Source organism: Triturus cristatus, chromosome 7 (genome assembly GCF_964204655.1).
Source record: "Triturus cristatus chromosome 7, aTriCri1.1, whole genome shotgun sequence".
NCBI classification, from domain to species: Eukaryota; Metazoa; Chordata; class Amphibia; order Caudata; family Salamandridae; genus Triturus; species Triturus cristatus.
Window position 1 is genome coordinate 1,002,618,115 of NC_140590.1, and position 23,662 is coordinate 1,002,641,776.

Below are 23,662 nucleotides of genomic sequence, written 5' to 3' on the forward strand. Positions count from 1 at the left end.
CAACACAAAGTGAAAATTGTTAGAAAAACCTGCCCCCCCCTTTGTCCCTCCGGATGCCGGGTAAGCGGATGGGCGGGCAAGGCGAACGAGCGGACAAGAGGGCGAGGAGGGGGCGGGGACAGCATATGTACCCCCCTTTGCTCCTCCCCGCCGGAAGCAGCTACCTGTCTGGGGTCTCCCTTGGTCAAACCCAGGGACACGACCTCCCACCCCTGTGCCTTCCTGTGGCACTAAGTCGGCCGCCCTCAAAGGGGCGGGCCGCTGCGCAACCCCCCCCCCCGGGCAGCCTTACATAGTGCCAATATCGGCAACAGTTATCACAACACACATAAGTACATAAATAAAACACACGACACTGAATGTAAGTGGAGAAATATTGCTGCAGGTTTATTAGCATAATAAATATGCAAACACGGTGGGTTATCTTACGGGCGATCCCAGGGCAGGCCAGCCCCAAGCCGCCTGCCCGTCTGATAAGCCTAGAGTCACCATGGCAACGCCAATTGGTGTATACCAAATGTTGGGAGGGTCCCCCCCTCCCATCCGTGGACCTCCAGTCCACATGCTTCACACGCCCCCCCGTGATGGGTGGGCGGAGCATACATGGCAGCCCCCGGTTGCTCAGACCCACAACCGCCTGTCGGTTAGCGGGGCGCCGTAGGTCTTCCAGTGGACACGCTAAAGATCCCTGGGTATCCTGGCTTAGCACCACACGGTGCTGCTGCATGCTATACCCATTGGTATGTGCAGACCCTGGATCGCCCTGTAACTCCTCCACAGCCTTGGGAGTGGCCACCGTCACTACCAGGGCCCCCCACCAAGGTAGACCTATTTCCTTACAACCTGCTGCAGCCAAAGCTTCCCCTAGGTCCAGTAGGAAAAGAACCGTGCCTAAACTAGAGAGGTGCACCCCATCTCCCTCCCGGCACCCTGTGGACTTGGCGTGTATAAGACCATGCCTGATGAAGCCCAAAACCTCTTTGCTCTGCGCAACTGCGCATGGCTCCAGGTAGACCTTTTTACCTACAGCAACTGATACCGGGCTTCTCCCAGGTCCAGCCAAGACAATCTACGCCCAGCTGGACCGGCGGGCGGCCTGCCCCTCAGGACAGGTGCCCTCATCCTTTCTAACTCCCCCGTGGATTTTGACTGAAATGACCGTAAACCTAAAACTAGGCGTTGGTCCAATGTAGCCTTTGAATGGCTGAAGAACAATCCCCTTGACAAGACACTCCTGCCTGACTGTGCCAATGCGGGAGGGGTAAGAGTTGACAAGCCCGCCTTACCTCCTCCTTCACTCAGTTGGAGTATGTCCATCGCATTCCAGTCACCACCAAATGAGAAGCCTTGCCCTCCCAAACTTTTGCTAGTATACCAGGGAGAGACAGGACTGAGTGACCACAGAGGAGGACCAACGTGTAAAATTCTTCACTATCTTGGATACTGGGTACGCCAATTGTTCTCCTGCTAATTGGTAGCCCAAAAGCATTATCCCGGGGTTTCCCTCAATCATGTGGACCATATCGCCCCCGAGGAAGGCCACTTCCACCCTGCATAGCTGCCAGCCAGTGCTGGAGGGCAGGATACGTTACCCGGTACCGATACTCGCATCCATGGTACCTGTTTCGTCGAACTCAAGGAAGGGCTACTAAGTGAGCAACCAGGCTCCGCCCACTCCTGTCTGGCAGAGCCCATGCGGGAGGAGGTAAGGGTTGACAAGCCTGCCTTCCTTCCTCTTTCACTCCGTTGGAGTACGCCCATCGTATTCCATCAGTCACCACCCAATGTGAAGCCTTGCCCTCCCAAAATTCTGCTATTATACCAGGGAGAGACAGGACAGAGTGACCACAGAGGAGAACAACGTGTAAAATGCTTCTCTATTTGAATACTGGGAAAGCCAAATTGTTCTCCTGCAGATTTGTAGCCCAAAGTGTTACCCCGGTGCTTCCCTTAATCATATGGACCATGGCCCTGTTGGAAGGCCACCTGCATAGCTGCCAGCCAGTGCTGGAGGTCGGGAGAAGTTACCCGGTACTGATGCTCGCATCAAAGGTACCTGTTTCGTCTAACTCAAGGGCGTGCTACTAAGTGAGCAACCAGGCTCCGCCCTAGTACCCCGAGGCCAAACCCAAGCCCCTCCAAGTTCTGCTGCCTCACCTGCCTGTTAACACGAATCCCAGGGCAGACCACCGGCCTATAATCCATGCTTGGCCATGCCTGAGCTAAAATACCTCTGAACAGCCCGACAACAAGCTAACCACCAGCATTGAGTTCTGAATGTTTCTGACGCTGCCAAGAAACATGCGCATAACTAAAGCAACTGGCACCATGCCATAAAAGTAACAATTCAACCTTCTATGAAACAAACGTGCCCTTGTGGCGATCCGAGTAGTGCTCCCTCCAAGCCAGCAGCCCTACTCAGGCAACCCGCACCCTCTTGGCACTGGCACACCCCCGCCACAGCTGCCCTCGAGTGCCTGGTCGTGTGTAGCCACAACCTAGGTTTCATCACTGCGTCATACCGGGGTATGATGACCCATCTAACTCGACTGCTGAGTGCCCATTGCACCATCGCAAGTATGCCTTTGCCTGCTCAGAGTCTGGCTGTAAAGTTGGAAGGCATTGACCCCCCCCAGCCCAGGGTGAAGATGGCAGCATTACAGTACCTGGTGCTATAGACGGTCCCCGTACCCTGATGGGACAGAATGCAAATCCCTTCCTCCTGTACAATTTACGCGAAGGAGTGCAGGCGTGTAGGAATCAGAACCTAACAGTGACTGTGCATGGGAACTAGTATTCAACTGCGACCTATAGAAATGCATGGTGCTGTGCAGCACAGCTTGGCCCATCTGATCCACTTTACAAACCTTGGAAGCAAGCCTTTGCTGGTTACCCTCAGATCCTAGCCGTGCACACCTAAACCAGGGGTTCCCTTTACTAACGAAGCATTAGTCCTAATGCTAGCAAGCTTACCGCTCAGTGTCCCAGGACATGAAATGCTCAATCTACCACATAATCTACATTCTCCGACCGCAAGTGAAAGGATGTGTTCACCCAACCAATGTAAACTAAAATTACCACAGGGGAGCACACAGTTACAGTGAAAATGGGTACTCCTACCTTCAACCGGATCCCCCAAAAGACCGTCGTGCTAGCCCTAGTGGTATAGGTTCCACTGCCTCACTCATGTAATAACCCGGCACCCAAAGTGAACGGCTAACATAAAGACACCAACGGGCAGAGGGAGCCCAGCGCAGGGTTCAAGGAACGTGTAACAGTTGACTAATCTGCAGGGCTGCACAGCACCGCACCTTTACTAGGCATCGGGGCAGGCCTCGGCACCTGTAGTGCGAGTGATCTTTTCCCACTTCCGTGTGAGCCAGGGCCCGCGATGCATACTTTCTTCATGATCGCTGAAGCACACGTAAAGCACCCTGGCAGTTCCTTGCCGCAAGGTCATCCTACCCTAAGGAGCTCCAAATGAACGACCAGGTTACATTCACATTCACGCAATCTAGGCGTAACTCTTTGCTTAGCCTAGGTGCTGGATGCAAAGTGACACCGCCCCCTGCTCCCGACCATAGTGATGAAGCGTCCAAGGGGTACCCGGCTAATATAAAAGACCCCGACAGAAACGAGGAAGCCCTGCGCAGCTACAAGTGTTCTCCCGAGTAACTGGTCTGCAGGGCTACCCAGCATGCTCAGGCACTGGCTGTGGCCTACAGACCGGCCACCAACACACCGCACATTTACTAGGTGTTCCAAATCCATTGTCTCATTTACCAATTAAACAAGGCATTGCAACCAAGCCCCCCCAAATCCAGGCCCAGTCCCCCGCTGCGGTAGGAATACTATCAATCAACCTCCCATCTCTCGTCATCATTACTGGCTTGACTAGGCCTCTTTGTTGCATAAGGTAAATGAGTCATCATTGTGGCCAACAGGCATATCCTATTGAAAATGCCTCCGTTCAAGCCCGATAACGCTGGGTCACCAACACTACTAGCCAAACTTAAAAAAGGTTTATACTCCCAAGCCCTTTCAGTGTAAAAATTATTTGAATCAAAATGCACATGGGATACCTACGGGCCCCGATGTAATTTGAATGACGCTAGCCTGCAGGTAACCCAATAACATTCCGAAATTCCATCTGGACGCTCATCCCTGCTCTATAATTCTACTCATCGAATTTACTTGTACCGTCACGGAAATTGGACATTGGACGATATGTCACACACACAGCCAAGCTCTTGGGAAGGGAACAACCGACCAACCTTCCTAATAACACTAATGTGTCCCGCCTATCAACTGCACACCACCTACTAATAGTGCTTTAATGATAGCGCTGTAACGCAGCGACCCGTGTAGCAACAGTACCCAAGGTAGAATATACCCGGAAACAGTCCCCTGCGATAATGTGATGCCATCTTCTGTTGCCGGGCGCCAAAACAGCCCCCGTGCCCTAGCTTACCGATCCACCTGATGCGAATGCGGACCGTGTGTCACCAGTATGCTTGTTGGTGGCGTTCACTTTTAGTTGCGACCTGGAAAATAAAGAATAAATGAAACAGACGCGGACCCCGTAGCCCATAATGCTACTGGTACCGAGGCAACAGGGGGTGCTCTGACTCAAGAGCAATGTCAGTAAACCTGTAGAGAAAAGTGAGACCATCTTCCCCCATAAACGACCCAAGGCATGGAGAAGCACTAGAGCAAAGAGGCACCAATTGTCCCATGTTTCACTGATATTCTTTGGGTCAGGAATGAATGGTGGCCCCTTGAATGACTGCCTCCCCCTGGACTCCCCCTAGTCAGGACAGGCCCAGCCAGCAGCTCCCAAAATCATGTATGTCACCCAAGGAATGTGATATGTCACAAAAGCATATCTCAGAGCAAATCACAACATCTCATTGGCTAAAACTACTTAAACACAATATAGCGCATCTCCACCTTCAGGGACGGGAGAGTAAGCGACATGCCCACGATCAAATTATGCGTACGCGACCCCGAGGCTCAAAAACATGGTGCTATTGCCAGCCCGAGGCCTCATACGTGCGAAGCATGCGCCCACTGAGCAGTAATATTCTTTTTAGCCACTGCTGCCGGATGGAAAGCTGGGAGGCCGCACAATGGATACAAGCCCGTAACCTGCCGCCCACGCGCCCCCCGTGCGCATGCATACCCCTCCGTGTCGCCACTACTGCAGAGATAATGGATATAGCGAGACTCGACCTGCAGGAAAAGGAGCGCTTACACGAGCACCGTGTTTCCATTGCACATACAAGCACGGGAGATACAGTGACTTGGCCCGAGTCACCGGATGTGGCGCGACCCCGAGGCACGACCCGTGATTTCAAACCCCGATGTCGGCAGTCTAGCAAGCGCACCACCTAGCGGACCTAGCCCCCAATATTCCTCGGCTGCGACCCGATCTGAGGCCCGAACCCTGGATACCCGTACAGAAATGGGCAGTGCCACGCAGGCGCACGAAACGACCCGAAGGTATAGAAGCGCACGGCCGCGCACCAAAGTACATTGCACCTTCAATCCCGGATGAAGTGGTTTAACCCGAGGGAGTTGGAGCGATATACATAGCCCGTAATCACATGCACACTCCCGGGGGGGGGGGGGGATGAGGATTCGCCCCTCCGACTCGCAGGAAGTGAACGCGACCTAGAGGCACAAACTCCGGTTACCGCACCTCGTCGCAGCGTAGCCGGAGGGCAACCTACTCTCCCAAACAAATAAGAAACATGTGAGGGTGTGATTCCTATTGCTTAAGACAACCCCGGGAATCGAACCCAGCTCGTCTTTTCATCCTGATGGCATAGACGTGTTACACTAATCCCACTCACTAGTAGGCGACCCTGAAGGGGGGTGCCACAGATCGCTGCGCCCTCCCCCGGGGATACCCTCCCCCAGGGATACCCGTGCCGCTCCGTGCGTTGGGGGGGGGAGGTGGGGGCGGGCTGACGGTGCCCCTGCAAAGGGATCGAAACCGACCACGACAGCACTAAAGTCCCACGATCACTGCGCTGAGCTGCTAGCTCCTACCACATTAGTAAAAGGAGGGGGGAGGGCACCGCCATCCCTACCTGGCCCGTGGTGGGATTCGCCGTTCTCGCAGAGGGCCACCCTGCTGCCACACCCCCACCCGGTGAGGCTCCGCGGAGCTCTGCCCGCCCGCTGGATACCATGTGGCCTCGGCCACTACAGGAAGCCTCGGGTAGGGCACCCCCCCCCCGACCGAGACTGGACTCCCCCGGGTGATGGCAAGTCCATGTGGCGTGAACTTGGCCCGGAGGAGGGAAAACATACATCATCGGCACACGATGGAAGCGCTCGCAGCCTGATGGAGCCTCCAGGCCGGGTGTAAACCTGGTTCTACAGACACTCATTAGGCCGCCCTGCCCGCTAAGGCACAGCCTCTGCGTCGAGCGCTAGAAGCCATGAGCTCTGGTGAGAAATGTATGCCCGCTATTGTGAGGCCACCACAACCCCCGGGCCGCCTTAAATAGTATATTATACCGCAACGCTCTCTGACTGGCACATATATCCAATCGGTCAGCGCTAGTTCCAGCCTTCCTTATAACACCTAGCTGACTAGAGAGCCTTGTTTTTACAAACTTTCCCACTCACGCGTGGCAGGAATCGAACCCATGCCTGCGGACTCTTGGAGCACCGGCCGGCTACTGTGCTAATGGCAAAGCTTCTGGTAACAACGCAATTGACTGCGATTAGTATCAAATATTCCACAGCTGTAACTACAGGCTAATACTGTTCAGGAATTGCCATTGCTGTTGAATAAACATGCATTTCCCGAGTTCTTTACCCTCCAGTACCTGTGGTGTTCGATGCAGTTCGAAGACACTGGCAATTTATATTTATTTCCCACTGCCAATTCATATTATGGTAGCGAGGGCCATGCCCTAACCTAAGACTGTCCAGCCCCTGCACACCGAGACAGCCTCACCGCTTTTTTTTTTTTTTTTGCTCTTCTAATTGTATCGTCCCCGGAGCAGCGCGCTGACAACAGCAACACAACCTATTTCCCGATTTCCCAGCCCCAAAGATCAGCGGTGCAGTGCCAGCTTCTTTCGCTCTCAGTCCAGCCATAAGGCCTCGCCCCCCCCGACAGGGAATTAACTTCGGGTATGAGAGCTGGGAGTAACTTCGGGTAAGAGAGCTGGGTGGCTCGAGCGTGGCTTTGAACAGGTTACAACAAGTTCGAGCTGAGAGACCATTCCGCTGTTTATAAATAGGAGTCAATAAAATAAGTTTTTGGGGATCTGAAAAGTGTTAATTACGTGTTGTTCCTAGCGTGCTGTGTCCTTGACGAGTATTAGGTCTCTACTTTGCTACTCAATGGCATAATAAACCTAAATGGGATCGTCCTCAAGCAGCGCGCCAACAAAGAACAACAAAAGCGGATCTGCCCCACACCGAATGCCTTAACAATGTAAGAAACCGTGGCCACGCCCCCCATAAAAGGCGTGCGGCCAATCGCCCCCACAGACACAATATGTATCCATGCGTTGCCATAAATTGAAATAAAAAACTGCCAAATTGATACCAGGGATAAAACCCACAAACTTGTGCTCCAAGCACTATTAGATCGAGACGGGCAAGCCAATAGCTGGGTGCGAGGCGGCCTCTCTTATGGACCAGGTCCGCCGTGGATTGCTCTGTGCCGTCTCCGTTCCGAGCAGCTTGCCGGTGGAGGTTAACACCGCAAACCGCTCAGTGAGCTGGTCCCCACCCCCTCCAGCGGCGGACCGGGAATGGGCAATGGCCGATACCAGCCGCACAGACCAGTAGCAGAGTAGGGTGGGGGACGCAAGGTGACTCACCGAGATAGCGAAGACTACCGCGTCGATGCAGCGAGGCGGGTTGCCGGATGCGCGGGAGATCGACGCTACGACCAGCCAAGGCGAACGAGCGGACAAGAGGGCGAGGAGGGGGCGGGGACAGCATATGTACCCCCCTTTGCTCCTCCCCGCCGGAAGCAGCTACCTGTCTGGGGTCTCCCTTGGTCAAACCCAGGGACACGACCTCCCACCCCTGTGCCTTCCTGTGGCACTAAGGCGGCCGCCCTCAAAGGGGCGGGCCGCTGCGCAACCCCCCCCCCCCCGGGCAGCCTTACAAAAGTCAGAAATTCAGTTCTGCATCGAGATTGCTTCCCTCTGCACATCGCGTATTTGCAACAAAGTAAACTCCAAGACACCCCTGATGAAGCCTGTACCCGAGTGCGGGTGCCCGGGGCGGCGCATGAAAGCAACAGTTCATGAAATAAATAGTTGAGAGAGAGGACCGGAGGCGCAGCGCCACCTTCTGCAATCCGTTTACATTCGCTTGGGCGTTCCAGTCACTCCCCACAATCTCCACAATGTTGCAAAACTGCAAGAGGACAGATTGCAAACACAATAAATATTGCACTACATTACGTACCTCTGCAGTAGCATTAGGGGTGTGTTGTATGGTTGTGCAAAATTGCACCGTAAGCAAAAATCTTTTAGCAACAGACTTGTCACACAAATATAGTCCCACACCGCTTTGTTAATGGAACTTTCACCCGCAGGAAAAGTTTTGCAGAGCTGCCTAAGCTCGCAACTTTGTGTCAGCAAAATAATAATTTTGTAATTAAAAGGTGCGTTACGCAGTTAGGTGAAGTCATCTTCCTCCAGCTTCTGGTGCGGATCAGCGACAGCTTATGAAGGCTGTGCTGGCCTCTGGACTCTTTGGGAAGCGGTGCCTTCCATACTGTCAACAACAGCATCAAGGCAGGCGAGGGGAGCTTCAGCAGGGCCCCCAGGCTTGCTCCTAGTAAAGAGGGAGTGGGCTGCTCTCGCCCCGCACTCTAGACGCCATCAAGCTTCCTCCCAGAAAAGAGGGAGTGGGCCGCTCTCGCCCCACACTCTGGATGCCATCAAGCTTCCTCCCAGTAAAGAGGGAGTGGGCTGCTCTCCGGGGCCCCCAGGCTTGCTCCTAGTAAAGAGGGGGTGGGCAGCTCTCGCTTCGCTCTCCGGGGCCACCAGGCTTGCTCCTAGTAAAGAGGGAGTGGGCCGCTCTCGCCCCACACTCTGGATGCCATCAAGCTTCCTCCCAGTAAAGAGGGCGTGGGCAGCTCTCGCTCCGCTCTCCGGGGGCCACCAGGCTTACTCCTATTAAAGAGGGAGTGGGCTGCTCTACGGGGCCCACCAGGCTTGCTCCTAGTAAAGAGGGAGTGGGCTGCTCTCCGGGGCCCACCAGGCTTACTCCTAGTAAAGAGGGAGTGGGCAGCTCTCGCTCCGCTCTCCGGGGGCCACCAGTCTTGCTCCTAGTAAAGAGGGAGTGGGCTGCTCTCCGGGGCCCACCAGGCTGCTCCTAGTAAAGAGGGAGTGGGCTGCTCTCGCTCCGCTCTCCGGGGGCCACCAGTCTTGCTCCTAGTAAAGAGGGAGTGGGCAGCTCTCGCTCCGCTCTCCGGGGGCCACCAGTCTTGCTCCTAGTAAAGAGGGAGTGGGCTGCTCTCGCTCCGCTCTCCGGGGCCACCAGGCTGCTCCTAGTAAAGAGGGAGTGGGCTGCACTCACCCCGCTCTCCGGGGCCACCAGGCTGCTCCTAGTAAAGAGGGCGTGGGCAGCTCTCGCTCCGCTCTCTGGGGGCCACCAGGCTTGCTCCTAGTAAAGAGGGAGTGGACTGCTCTCGCTCCGCTCTCCGGGGGCCACCAGGCTGCTCCTAGTAAAGAGGGAGTGGGCTGCACTCACCCCGCTCTCCGGGGGCCACCAGGCTGCTCCTAGTAAAGAGGGAGTGGGCTGCTCTCGCTCCGCTCTCCGGGGGCCACCAGTCTTGCTCCTAGTAAAGAGGGAGTGGGCTGCTCTCCGGGGCCCACCAGGCTGCTCCTAGTAAAGAGGGAGTGGGCTGCTCTCGCTCCGCTCTCCGGGGGCCATCAGTCTTGCTCCTAGTAAAGAGGGAGTGGGCTGCTCTCCGGGGCCCACCAGGCTGCTCCTAGTAAAGAGTGAGTGGGCAGCTCTCGCTCCGCTCTCCGGGGGCCACCAGTCTTGCTCCTAGTAAAGAGGGAGTGGGCTGCTCTCGCTCCGCTCTCCGGGGGCCACCAGGCTGCTCCCAGTAAAGAGGGAGTGGGCTGCTCTCGCTCCGCTCTCCGGGGGCCACCAGGCTGCTCCTAGTAAAGAGGGAGTGGGCCGCTCTCGCCCCGCACTCTGGACACCATCAGACTTGCTCCTAGTAAAGAGGGAGTGGGCTGTTCTCGCTCTGCTCTCCGGGGGCCACCAGGCTTGCTCCTAGTAAAGAGAGAGTGGGCCGCTTTCGCCCCGCACTCTGGACGCCACTAAGCTTGCTCCTGGTAAAGAGGGAGTGGGCCGCTCTCGCCCCACACTCTGGATGCCATCAAGCTTGCTCCTAGTAAAGAGTGAGTGGGCCGCTCTCGCCCCGCACTCTGGACGCTATCAGGTTTGCTCCTAGTAAAGAGGGAGTTGACCGCTCTCGCCTGCACTCTGGACGCCATCATGCTTGCTCCTAGTAAAGAGGGAGTGGACCGCTCTCGCCCCGCACTCTGGGGTCCATCAGGCTTGCTCCTAGTAAAGAGGGAGTGGGCCACTCTCGCTCCGCCCTCGCCCCACACTCTGGGTGCCATGAGGCTTACTCCTAGTAAAGAGGGAGTGGGCAGCTCTCGCCCCGCACTCCGGACGCCACCAGGCTTGCATCTAGTAAAGATGAGGTGAGTGGGCAGCTCTCACCCCGTACTCTGGGCACCATCAGTCTTGCTCCTATTAAAGAGGGAGTGGGTAGCTCTCACCTTGCGCTCTGGAGGCCGTGAGGCTTGCCTCTAGTAAAGAGGGAGTGAAGAAGCTCTTGCCCTGCAGTCTGGTTGCTCAGACTTGTTCCTAGTGAAGAGGGAGTGGGCCGCTCCCGTCTTGTACCCTGTATTTGCCTGGCACAGCAGGGTCCATGCAACTCAAGCTCCATATGGCACTATACAAGCTACAATGAAGCTCAGGTCCTTTATCGTGTTCGGGTAGTTAGGCAGCAAACTACTGACAATAAAAAGTAGAGCATTCAGACAAGTTTAAAGACCAGTCAACAGGCAATGGGACAGTTTTCTCATTCAACGAGGTGCTTGGTAAGGTCCTCTCCTCAGGGCCTCTTTCTACTCACAGAAGCCCGATGTACAAATGCACTTAGTCTCTTCTGGTAGAAAACCTTGGGTTTTCCCATACACAATTCTGGACACAAAAACAGCAGGAGAAAAATAAGTGAGAGTCAGTTTGTTTTCTGTGGCAAGCATCCATCTTTCATCTTTCACTGCTAGCCAAACAACTTGCTGCTCCTAATTGCTCTATTTTAAATTGTTCTTTAGAAAAGGGCACCCTCTCTACCGCATGGAAGGCGGCACAGAAAATTCCCATCCGGAAAAATCCCAAAGCCCCCATGGATGATTTATCTAACTACCGTCCCATTTCGGTATTACCTCTCCTGAGCAAGGTACTAGAAAAGCACGTGAATATGCTTTTGTCTGATTTTGTCTGCGTTTCTAACTGCCTTGATGTATCTCAGTCGGGCTTTCGACCCAGACACTACGGAGACTGCCTTGATTGAAGTTACTGATAACATCAGAATGTCCCTAGACAACGGACAAGCGGTACTGCTGGTGTTACTTGACTTATCGGCAGCCTTCGATACTATCTCTCAGCAGACCTTGCTCAGGAGGCTTGGGGAAATTGGCATCCATAGGAGTGCTTGGAAATGGATGACACGCTTTCTGTCTGATAAAACTCAAACTCGAAATCTGGGCCTGTTCCGTTCCAAAACTACTCAATTGACTAAGGGAGTGCCGCAGGGCTCATGTTTGAGTCCCACTCTATTCAATATTTATGTTGTCCCCTTAGCAAGACTTAAGGACTTAGGCTTTGTCCCTATGTCCTATGCGAAGGACACCCAGCTTCTATTCACGTTTGATAGGAAAAATCCCACTGCCCAGATAATCTTCGCAGAGGGCATGCGCTTCATTGAAATATGGATGCAAAATAATTTTATCCTGCTCAATGCAGGAAAAACTGAGATAATACAGTTTGGCGAAGCAATGTTGAGATGGTCTCCGGGGTGGTGGCCCGAGGAAATGGGCACCCGAACCACACCAAAATTAGTAGCAAAAAACTTGGGGGTCCGCTTAGAACAAAAGTTGACTATGAAAGAGCACGCAACATCTACAGTAGGGTCATGTTTTTGTGTGTTGGGGCTTCTAAAGAAGGTATTTCCCTTTCTGCCTCTACACACGCGAAAAACTCTTATCCAGGCATTAGTGTTAAGCCAACTAGATTACTGTAACTCTGATGATTTCAGCAAACGAAGCCTCTTTGAATAGGCTGCAAGTAGTTCAGAACACTGCGGCCCGTTTGGTAGCCAACTGCCCCCCACAAACTTCTTCTTTGCTTTTTTACGACAGTTACACTGGCTGCCAATACGAATACGAATTCAGTTTAAGATTTGCTGCATTGTGCACAAATCCTTGAATGGTAAATGCGCCAGCTACTTAACGAAGAAACTGACCAACTACTGTTGACCCGATCCCTCCGCTCAGGATCCAAATTTCTCCTTGTCACACTAGTTATAGGAAAGCGCGCCTGGAGGGAAATGCTTTCTCCTATGTAGCCCCAACCCTCTGGAATGCACTACAAGTGCACTTCCGACTCGGTCCGGATTATCTACGGTTTAGAAAACACCGTAAAACCCTACTGTTCTAACTCTTTAGGAGACTGGTAGCAGCAATCCGACAGCGCAGAGATAAACCTGAGGGGGAGCTTCAGGCGCTCTATAAGAAATCTAATCAAATCAAATCTTGAAACTGACAGTCATCCAAAAATAAATCTTTGCTATGAATTATCGGTAACTGCAAAGACAAATTTATCGACAGGGTTTGTAAAGCATTTTAGCATATGCACACGTTCTGAAGATTAACACCATTATTGCAATAAATTATGAGTATGATATTTGCCAACTTCACAAAGATTTGAATATAACAAATGCACAAGTGTAACACATGCCCCTGCATCCCCTGCGGTGCAAGGGAGCCCCCAACCTTTTAGCCCCCCCCCCAACCCTTGCATCCACATTGATCCCAAGACCAAATAATATTTTCAGATATGGGTGGCTCAGGGGCCCCTTATCACATCCTGCAGGAGGGCTCCATCATTTTGTGTAAATGTGCTGCAGCCTAAAGCAACCTTGTGGACATAACTCACATGGAGAGTCCCTTGGTGCAATTGAGCACCCCAAAACCTACAATTATGCTGTCTGTAGCGAGGTAGTGAGCAGATGGCGCAAAAGGGGCTAGCCAGTTGAGACCACGAGTAGGAAGACCATATAGGAGTCTCCCCATCTCATTGCACACCAGAAGACGTCATTACGGAACATCATATCCGCAGTTTGAGGTCCGGGAGCTTGCTCTACAAACGGTCTGTACAACAGAGAATAGACTACCCTGCGCAGAATGAAGAGAGAAACATGTACCCAGTGCTACTTTTAACTGGCCTCATCTCCTTGAACTCATACAAATAGATGTGTGATCCAAGGGGGGACAGAACCAAAGGCTGGCACACATCTACTCTATCCTCACAGGGACTAATCATCATGGCGGATGCCCAAAAGATAAAGGCCCCAGTAAGGCTGGTTTAGAAAGTGGAGGACCACTGCCTCTGTCTCAAGCACTGCGCGGGTTTATGGGAGTAGATACAGCAGATGCAAAAGGAGAGATACTCTGGACTGCAGCGCTTTGTACATTTTTGCCAGGGCTGCATTTGGTTTCTGGTCTGCCCCTGTTGTTATGGGTGACTAGTTTCCAGCCCAGTCCTGGAGGAGGTGGTGGTGTCTGAAAGCAATAGTGCTGCAAAGGAGCCTCGTTTCTCACACTCATTTTGAGGAGGCCAAATTTAGATAACATCAGAAAAGTCTAACCATTTGCATAACTAAGATATTAATGATGGACATATCAACAATAAATATTAAACATTTTTTAATGAAATGGCATGACAGTTTTGCCTACTCTAAGTGCTGAAACACTAGGTGTTACTTTTATCTACTGGAATGGAACTCAATGTATATATAGCCTTCGGAAGAATGAAAGACTGAGCTGGTCCATAATGTATGAACTCAGTTGCAAGATCAGGACTGAGGTGCAGTTTGTACTCCTCGAGTGGGTGAATCAGCCATAGGAGCTGCTTTTAAATACTCCTGTGAAGCTCAATAAACCTCCATTGTCCTGTCTCCATTGGGGGTGGGGGAGAGTTTTCTTAAATCACCAAAAAAGGGACACCTCAGCCCTGCCGTGCACATTAATGCACTCCTTTTGCCAAATGCCTTCAGGGCACTTCCCTCAGCCCATTAACCACCCCCAATTGTATATTTCCACCTTTTTATTACGGGCGGGAAAGTTCCGTGGCACGCCATCTCGCCACGCTGCTGCCACAACAGCAGCTTTCATGGTAGGGAGCGCGAGCCCGTGGAAACGTCAGAGGCTTCGGGACACGTATCAAGGCTCGCGCTCCATTCACGAGTCCCTTAGCTGAGGCCAAAGGTTATTTTGTCAGTAACAATGAGGTTGGAGTAAAAAAGTTTCACAAGCAAAGCACTCAAACTCACCATGAAGTATTTCTGCTACTTCCTTCCCTTCCCGTCTGCTTCTCCCTACTTTTAAACACGTGAAAGGGGGTTCAAGGGCCGATAAGTGTAAAGTGGTTTGACGTTTATAAACATCATTGCTTTATTTTGGAGGGAAATTAGCTGTCGGTATCATAGAAGTGTGACTGATTTAATGTAATGTATAGCTAAATATATTGAAATTGCGAATGTAAGCAATAAGGACAGTTAAAATGGAGATATTGTATCAGAAAACGCTGTTAAAATGTAAAATGCGAATAATCATTAAAAAAAAAAGCTGCTTGTGCTGCGACAGTCGCATTGAGGAAGTAATATGGTAATCAAATAAACTTGTTTTTCAATACAAAGGTTAAAGGTCTGAAAGGTGCTACTCAAGTTCGCGAAGCTTCTGAACAACTGGTTCCTTAAATTGGGAGAGCCCAAGTCTGGCTGGGAGGGCGCACCGTTTAAAGTCTGCACAAGCCTGCGGATACATGGGATCCTTCAAGGCATTGAAGGGAGCACGTAGTAGTGAGGGGCGTACACATGACATATATGCAGGATTGTTTCCTGCTCATACAGTCTCGCCCCTGGCTGCATGCAGCTTTGGTTTGGGAACCTGCCCAGCCGTTAGTTTTTTTTAAGGTGGAAACAATGTTCCCACCTATGGTTGCCACTGACTGCAATCAGTAGAATTAATGCTTAAGCGTGAGACCTTCCGTGCTTAATTTGAGCCGGTAGTTGCCGGTGGGGGGCACCGGTACTTATTTTAGGGAACTGGCACTTTATTTTCTGCATCAGAAGTTTATAGAGGAATCATTCTTTTCTTTTTTTTAAACAAGGGGAAAGACGGAGAAAGAGAAAGACGGAAAAAGTGTCACAAAGGAGAAAGTAGAAACCTCCTGGACTCGTGTGACCGGGGAACTACCTTTACAACGCAACTTTTACAACGCTGTGCTATTACAACGCATTTTTTACAACGCTAAAACTTTTACAACGCATGCTTTTACAACGCGTTCCATTATATGGTAAGTACCTTTACAACGCATATACCTTTACAACGCATTTGGTGGTAATGCTTTTACAACGCATGTATTTACAATGCATGTGTTTACAACGCAAGTACTTTTACAACGCATATACTATTACAACGCATTTTTTTTTGCAAAATATTTATCTAAATTTTATTAGTTGGGTAGCATTAAAATTAATACTTGAGTATTTTTTTTTTTTTTTTAATATAGCAATTCTAATTAAAAAAAGGGCAGTAGTTAATAAAAAAATTATTACTTGTGTATTTTTTCTGGTAGAAAAGTTTGGTTGGTTAGCAGTAAAATAAATACTTGAGTATTAAAAAAATTTTTAAAAATGCAATATTTATTTGAAAAAAGTGAGTAGTTTATAAAAATAATAATACTTGAGTATTGTGCCTGGTAGAAAAGTTTGGTTTGTTTGGTGATAAAATAATAGTTTAGTATTTTTAGTTTCTATAGTAGTTTCAAAAAAGTGAGTAGATAATCAAAATATTAATGCATGTGTATTTTATTATGTAGAAATGATTAATACTTGATTTTTTAAAATTTAATACTTGAACATTTAGTTTAGTGTTTTAAAATATAAAAAATAGATACTTAATAAAAACTTATTTTAAATGTTGAGTATTTATCTACTTAAAAATAAATTTTCTTAAACATTAAAGAGTATATAATATTTAAATATATAGAAAAATGATTGAGTACCTATTTTTAAATACTAGAGTATTTTTATCACATATGAAAAGACAAGAGTATTTATATGTTTAAAAGAAAGTGTCCTTTTATAAATAAATGGAAGTGTATTTTTGATTAATTTATTATATAAATAAATTAATAATATATTTAAAATATTAATATCAACATTAAAAAATATTTACAGTAATAATTATACCAATTTAACAATTTTTAAAATTTAGAAATCAGAAATAACAATTATAACTTACTTTTTGAATTTATTTCCCACGGTTTTCCATTGAAGTCTATGAGCGTGTTTGTCCTTTATTTATTTTGGCAGCCTTAGCATATACAGCCCGCGGAACAAGAAAAGAAGGTACAGAAAGTGAAGTAAGAGGAAGTTTTGAAAGGAAAAGGCAATAGAGCCAAGGTAAGGAACATATTAAGTAATTTTACAGTTATTAAATTACAATATTGGAGATTTAAAAACTTAATTAAAAATAAAGATAGGAAACAAATATTTATTTCACTATTTTATTTGATTTAAAAAACATGAAAAAATTAAACATATTTTAAAATTAATTTTTCAAAGTAAGTTTTATTTTTTAAACAAAATATAAATATTTTATTTACATATATTAACATTTAATTACAGTTGAATGTAAAAAAGTAGTCCGCCATAAATAGAGAAGCACGCGATGACGTAAGGACGTGTGCGTCGACGTAATACGCCATTTTGCAGAGCATCGGAGGAGGAAGCAGCAGGAAGCTGATCTGCGTCCAGGTAGGAAATATTTTCTGTTGATATTATAGATTAAACCTTTTTAAGGGATACATATATAGTAAGGAAAGAATAAGGGGAGGTTGCTGGAAAACTAATAGATGTTTTAAAAGTTGTTAAACATGTCCACATTAATGTCATTAATACATGCCTATGTCGGGTCGCTGAAAGTAAGTTAGTTATTTTAAAAAAGTATGTAACTCTTTCTAAATAAAAAGTTACGGTTTAGACAGTTGATTTCTTTGTTTCCGAAGATAAAGATGTACTGTCGATCTTCATTTCTTGGTAAAAAAATTGTGCGTACTTTAATATTTTGTAAATCTTATTTTGAAATACAAATGACAATTCAGCTGCAATGTGTATTAAGGAATATGGTTTAATTTCTATTTTATAGTTCGGATTGAGTTTTGGTGATTGGTTTTGACGGAATTTAAATTGGATTTTTTCGATAATTTGAAAAATGGCGTACCGATAATGTTAAATGTTTCGAATACTATGGAACAGTAAAATTTTTCAACATTGGTTTAGTTTTGATGAAATGAAGATTTGTTTGAAAAAATGGAAAAAACCCGACTTATTAATTTGAAAAAAAATTTTTAAAAAAAATCTTTGTATGCCAATTGAATCATTGTAATTACTATAATTTTTAGCAAAGCAGGAAAGTAAGCAAATTCATTGTTTTAAAAAGAAAGAATGTTAGAAAGATTTTCGAGGTAGTCTATAGCCACACACAACGAAAACTGTTGTAGAATTGCCAATAGTCTCTCAGACATTTCCCTTGTTTTGACTGTTACTCGTGGGTTTAGACTACCTGCGAGTGTTTGTGCTAATCTCATTTCTTGGAAACTTTGCTCCTTCTTCAAAGTTTCCAAAAATGAGTAGAAGTTCGGATGTGGTTTTCCAATTGTATGATTGAAGGAGTTATGCCACCCCTCAATGGCATTGTTTGTTTTGGCCTCTCCCTCTAAACAACTCGTGTAGCAGTTCCACCACTCCACATGGAATCGTGGCTTCCTCCTGCGACCCGATCTGCTTAGGTGTCCAATCCATGTGTCCTCAAAATAATTTAGAATGGGTGCCAATTTTTCCTCATTACTCGTATAATAAACAGATTCTATAATTGCAGTGTAGTACTCGTCCACACTTTCGGGAGGAACAAAACAAAGTGCAGTTAATTTTTTTAGTTCAAACTGTAATTTGCTATCCCGAGAATATTCTGCAACTAGGGATGTTTTTTGTAGTTTACGCCAAAATGCCTGCGAAAAATGGAAAAAACATCCCTGAATTTGGGTATCCGTGTACGTTTTGGTGATCACATTGATCATGCTCAATTCGAAATCGATTATTATTTTTCGAGGACTTGCAGATGTTTTGCTTTTAATCACTGATAAAAGTTCAGTGTATGTTGCAGAAGTCTTATCAGGTAGCAAACTATACACTAAGGGAATTACACTATTGTTAATCTTAGCATGTATAGTGTAAATTTGAGTGAAAGGATGGGGTGTACTTTTAAACGTCCCATCCATCATCCAAATTTCACTACTTTCTAACTTAGCAAGGTTACGGGGGGTACTAAAAATTAAAATACGTTTCTGAGGGTTTTCGTTGTCATGTAGAAGGAAAGGTTCATCAGAAAAAGAAATAGAAAGATCATGAGGAATTCTAATGTCAGAGAATGTATGTGGTGTAGACAATTGAATATTACTTGCCTGCTTTTGTCTCTGAATAATTCTTCTCAAATTGGGTATTATAGGCATGTTGCTAGCAACATGACTAGGGACATGCTGTGCAACCTCCCTTAAAATGGATCCTGTAGAATCATTGGAGGTGCTTGCAATAGCTTTCATCTCATTAATTGTCTCTCTGATTTCTACATCCATTGCAGAGGCAGAGTGGTTATGTTCTGTGGTTTTCACAACCAAATTATCAACAGTAACCGCTCTGCCACTGCAATGGGTAGTGTAGTATTGCACGCACCTCCAATGATTTCTAGTTAAACTTATTCTTTCCTTACTATATATGTATCCACCATGGTTTAACAGATTTTTGCCCTTCCTGGATTTAACGAAGTTGGCTGCTCCAAGGCTAGACATTATCTGAAAAAAGGAGAAAAGATAAAACATTTAGCTTGATATTTATTAATATTTGTATACAAAACATAACATGTACTCAATCCTTTATTTTGCCTACTGATGCATCTTCATGGAGTAAGAATAGCACATTGTTATCCCTACACTATCCAACACTTACCCTACTGCTGCACCTTCCTGGAGTTAGAATAGTAAATTGATACCCCTACACTATCCAACACTTTCCCTACTGATGCACCTTCCTGGAGTTAGAATAGTAAATTAATACCCCTACACTATCCAACACTTTCACCACTGCAGCTCCTTCATGGAGTTAGAATATTAAATTAATACCCCTACACTATCCCACACTTTCCCTACTGCAGCACCTTCATGGAGTTAGAATAGTAAATTAATACACCTACACTATCCAACACTTACCCTACTGCTGCACCTTCCTGGAGTTAGAATAGTAAATTGATACCCCTACACTATCCAACACTTTCCCTACTGCAGCACCTTCCTGGAGTTAGAATAGTAAATTGATACCCCTACACTATCCCACACTTTCCCTACTGATGCACCTTCCTGGAGTTAGAATAGTAAATTAATACCCCTACACTATCCAACACTTACCCTACTGCTGCACCATCCTGGAGTTAGAATAGTAAATTGATACCCCTACAGTATCCAACACTTTCCCTACTGATGCACCTTCCTGGAGTTAGAATAGTAAATTAATACCCCTACACTATCCCACACTTTCCCTACTGATGCACCTTCCTGGAGTTAGAATAGTAAATTGATACCCCTACACTATCCAACACTTACCCTACTGCTGCACCATCCTGGAGTTAGAATAGTAAATTAATACCCCTACACTATCCAACACTTTCCCTACTGCAGCACCTTCCTGGAGTTAGAATAGTAAATTGATACCCCTACACTATCCCACACTTTCCCTACTGATGCACCTTCCTGGAGTTAGAATAGTAAATTGTTACTCCTACACTATCCAACACTTTCCCTACTGATGCACCTTCCTGGAGTTAGAATAGTAAATTGTTACTCCTACACTATCCAACACTTTCCCTACTGATGCACCTTCCTGGAGTTAGAATAGTAAATTGATACCCCTACACTATCCAACACTTTCCCTACTGATGCACCTTCCTGGAGTTAGAATAGTAAATTAATACCCCTACACTATCACACACTTTCCCTACTGATGCACCTTCCTGGAGTTAGAATAGTAAATTGTTACCCCTACACTATCCAACACTTACCCTACTGATGCACCTTCCTGGAGTTAGAATAGAAAATTGATACCCCTACACTATCCAACACTTTCCCTACTGATGCACCTTCCTGGAGTTAGAATAGTAAATTAATACCCCTACACTATCCAACACTTTCCCTACTGCAGCACCTTCCTGGAGTTAGAATAGTAAATTGATACCCCTACACTATCCCACACTTTCCCTACTGATGCACCTTCCTGGAGTTAGAATAGTAAATTGTTACTCCTACACTATCCAACACTTTCCCTACTGATGCACCTTCCTGGAGTTAGAATAGTAAATTGTTACTCCTACACTATCCAACACTTTCCCTACTGATGCACCTTCCTGGAGTTAGAATAGTAAATTGATACCCCTACACTATCCAACACTTTCCCTACTGATGCACCTTCCTGGAGTTAGAATAGTAAATTAATACCCCTACACCATCACACACTTTCCCTACTGATGCACCTTCCTGGAGTTAGAATAGTAAATTGTTACCCCTACACTATCCAACACTTACCCTACTGATGCACCTTCCTGGAGTTAGAATAGAAAATTGATACCCCTACACTATCCAACACTTTCCCTACTGATGCACCTTCCTGGAGTTAGAATAGTAAATTAATACCCCTACACTATCCAACACTTTCCCTACTGCAGCACCTTCCTGGAGTTAGAATAGTAAATTGATACCCCTACACTATCCCATACTTTCCCTACTGATGCACCTTCCTGGAGTTAGAATAGTAAATTGTTACTCCTACACTATCCAACACTTTCCCTACTGATGCACCTTCCTGGAGTTAGAATAGTAAATTGATACCCCTACACTATCCAACACTTTCCCTACTGATGCACCTTCCTGGAGTTCGAATAGTAAATTGATACCCCTACACTATCCAACACTTTCCCTACTGCAGCACCTTCCTGGAGTTATAATAGTAAATTGATACCCCTACACTATCCCACACTTTCCCTACTGCAGCACCTTCCTGGAGTTAGAATAGTAAATTGATACCCCTACACTATCCCACACTTTCCCTACTGATGCACCTTCCTGGAGTTAGAATAGTAAATTGTTACCCCTACACTATCCCACACTTTCCCTACTGATGCACCTTACTGGAGTTAGAATAGTAAATTGTTACCCCTACACTATCCAACACATTCCCTACTGCAGCACCTTCCTGGAGATAGAATAGTAAATTGTTACCCCTACACTATCCAACACATTCCCTACTGATGCACCTTCCTGAAGTTAGAATAGTAAATTGATACCCCTACACTATCCAACACTTTCCCTACTGCAGCACCTTCCTGGAGTTAGAATAGTAAATTGATACCCCTACACTATCCCACACTTTCCCTACTGATGCACCTTTCTGAAGTTAGAATAGTAAATTGTTACCCCTACACTATCCAAAACTTTCCCTACTGATGCACCTTCCTGGAGTTAGAATAGTAAATTGTTACCCCTACACTATCCAAAACTTTCCCTACTGCAGCACCTTCCTGGAGTTAGAATAGTAAATTGTTACCCCTACACTATCCAACACTTTCCCTACTGATGCACCTTCCTGGAGTTAGAATAGTAAATTAATACACCTACACTATCCAACACTTACCCTACTGCTGCACCTTCCTGGAGTTAGAATAGTAAATTAATACCCCTACACTATCCAACACTTACGCTACTGTTGCACCCCCTGGAGTTAGAATAGTAAATTAATACCCCTACACTATCCAACACTTACCCAACTGCTGCACCTTCCAGATTTTGGAAAAGTAAATTGTTACCTCTACAGCATGGTACATTTTAAAAGTTGTTGCAACTTACAATGTTTGTCTAAATTACCTTTTTTTCCGAATTGGTTTTCTGGCAGACTCCTGTTCAGTGGTATTGCTGAGTCGGTTTGTGTAGACACTTTTGAGGTGATTTGTTGGGGAATGGATAAATAAATGTCTGGAAAAGTGAAAAATGAATAAACTTTGAAAACAGAACGATGTTGAGAAATGTGTTTAGTAAAATTATTCCACAAAAATTGCACATGTGATATAAGTTGCTGCACATAACTATTTCCGTAATGAAAAATACATTCTTTAGACATGAAATATAAATCTAAAATTTGAAAATGTAATCATAATTACATTGATTATTTCTTTGAAATTTAGCTATGTGATAGTTAGTCAAATATTTTGAAGGTAAAGAATCCGTGCTGTAAAAAAATACCTTGTTTTTGAGAATTTGCTTTTGTGGATGAGGTGGTAGAGGATGTTTTTCTTTGTTGGCTCAAATTTTTAGTTGTGAGAAAAAAAATCTTTTCTGTTCTGGAAAAAAGGCGAAAAAAAGATAATTAACGGTGGGTAGAAATGTAGTACTTGAGTTTTTTTAAAATTAAACAGACATACAATATAACTAGTACTACATGATACTGTCCTAATTAAAACACATTACTGTAGTAGAAATATAGATATGTACCCCTACCCTACACAAAAATATCACTGATGGTGCTCTTTCCTACAGAAGAAATTGAATATTGTTTCTCAAAACTATCCATTAGTTTTCAAATTAGGTACGATACAGGAGGAATAATTGCAAAAGAAAGGATTTCTAATGTATCGTTATAATAAAATGGGAAAGAAAACATACCTTTTCTAGTAGGTATTTTGTTATCGTGCCTTTATACTGATGTTTGCTGGAGGTTAAAAGGTTTTTGTGAAAAGATGTTCACTGTTGGAGAAAAAGAAAAAAAAAAAAATTGTTCCTTTGTCAACGTTGGTTATAAAAAGACAATTTTGATTTTTATGCGGTGTGATTGAGTATTAAAAAAAAACACCATTGGCATACATGACTTTATGAAATTTTAATAAATAAATTTTACAAGTAAAACCATGCCACAAAAATAACATTTACCTAAACAATTGAGTTTGTCAGTCGTTTACGTGGTGGGGATGTCCAAATAGGTTCAGCTGCTGTGCAATGTAAAAATCTTCCGATTTTCTGGTTGAGGAAAATAAATTACTTGTTTTAATTTTGAGTTTTATTTTATTGATAATATATTGGAAACAGTTCATTTCTTAAGTTTTTATTATTAAGTGAAAAAATATTTTTTGTGGTTTAAGAAAATATATTTTTCTAAAAACTATCGTTTACATATATATTAATAACTTACTAGTACTTGCTCTGTTGT

At 46.1% G+C, this 23,662-nt stretch overlaps 1 protein-coding gene and 2 long non-coding RNA genes across 3 annotated transcripts in view; 1 reads left to right on the top strand and 2 right to left on the bottom strand.

The window, feature by feature from the left end:
• The window catches only part of LOC146810990 (uncharacterized), a 711,140-nt gene that overhangs the window by 460,714 nt on the left and 226,764 nt on the right, over positions 1-23,662 (top strand). The window lies entirely within an intron of this gene.
• Positions 1-23,662, bottom strand: part of LOC146810991 (solute carrier family 22 member 4-like) — a 381,961-nt gene that overhangs the window by 285,149 nt on the left and 73,150 nt on the right. The window lies entirely within an intron of this gene.
• LOC146810993 (uncharacterized) lies at positions 17,741-23,194 on the bottom strand. Its single transcript, XR_014965764.1, has 4 exons — positions 23,122-23,194; positions 22,702-22,799; positions 22,327-22,434; positions 17,741-19,212 (listed from the first exon to the last, which is right to left on the bottom strand). It is a non-coding gene; the product is annotated as an uncharacterized LOC146810993 (long non-coding RNA).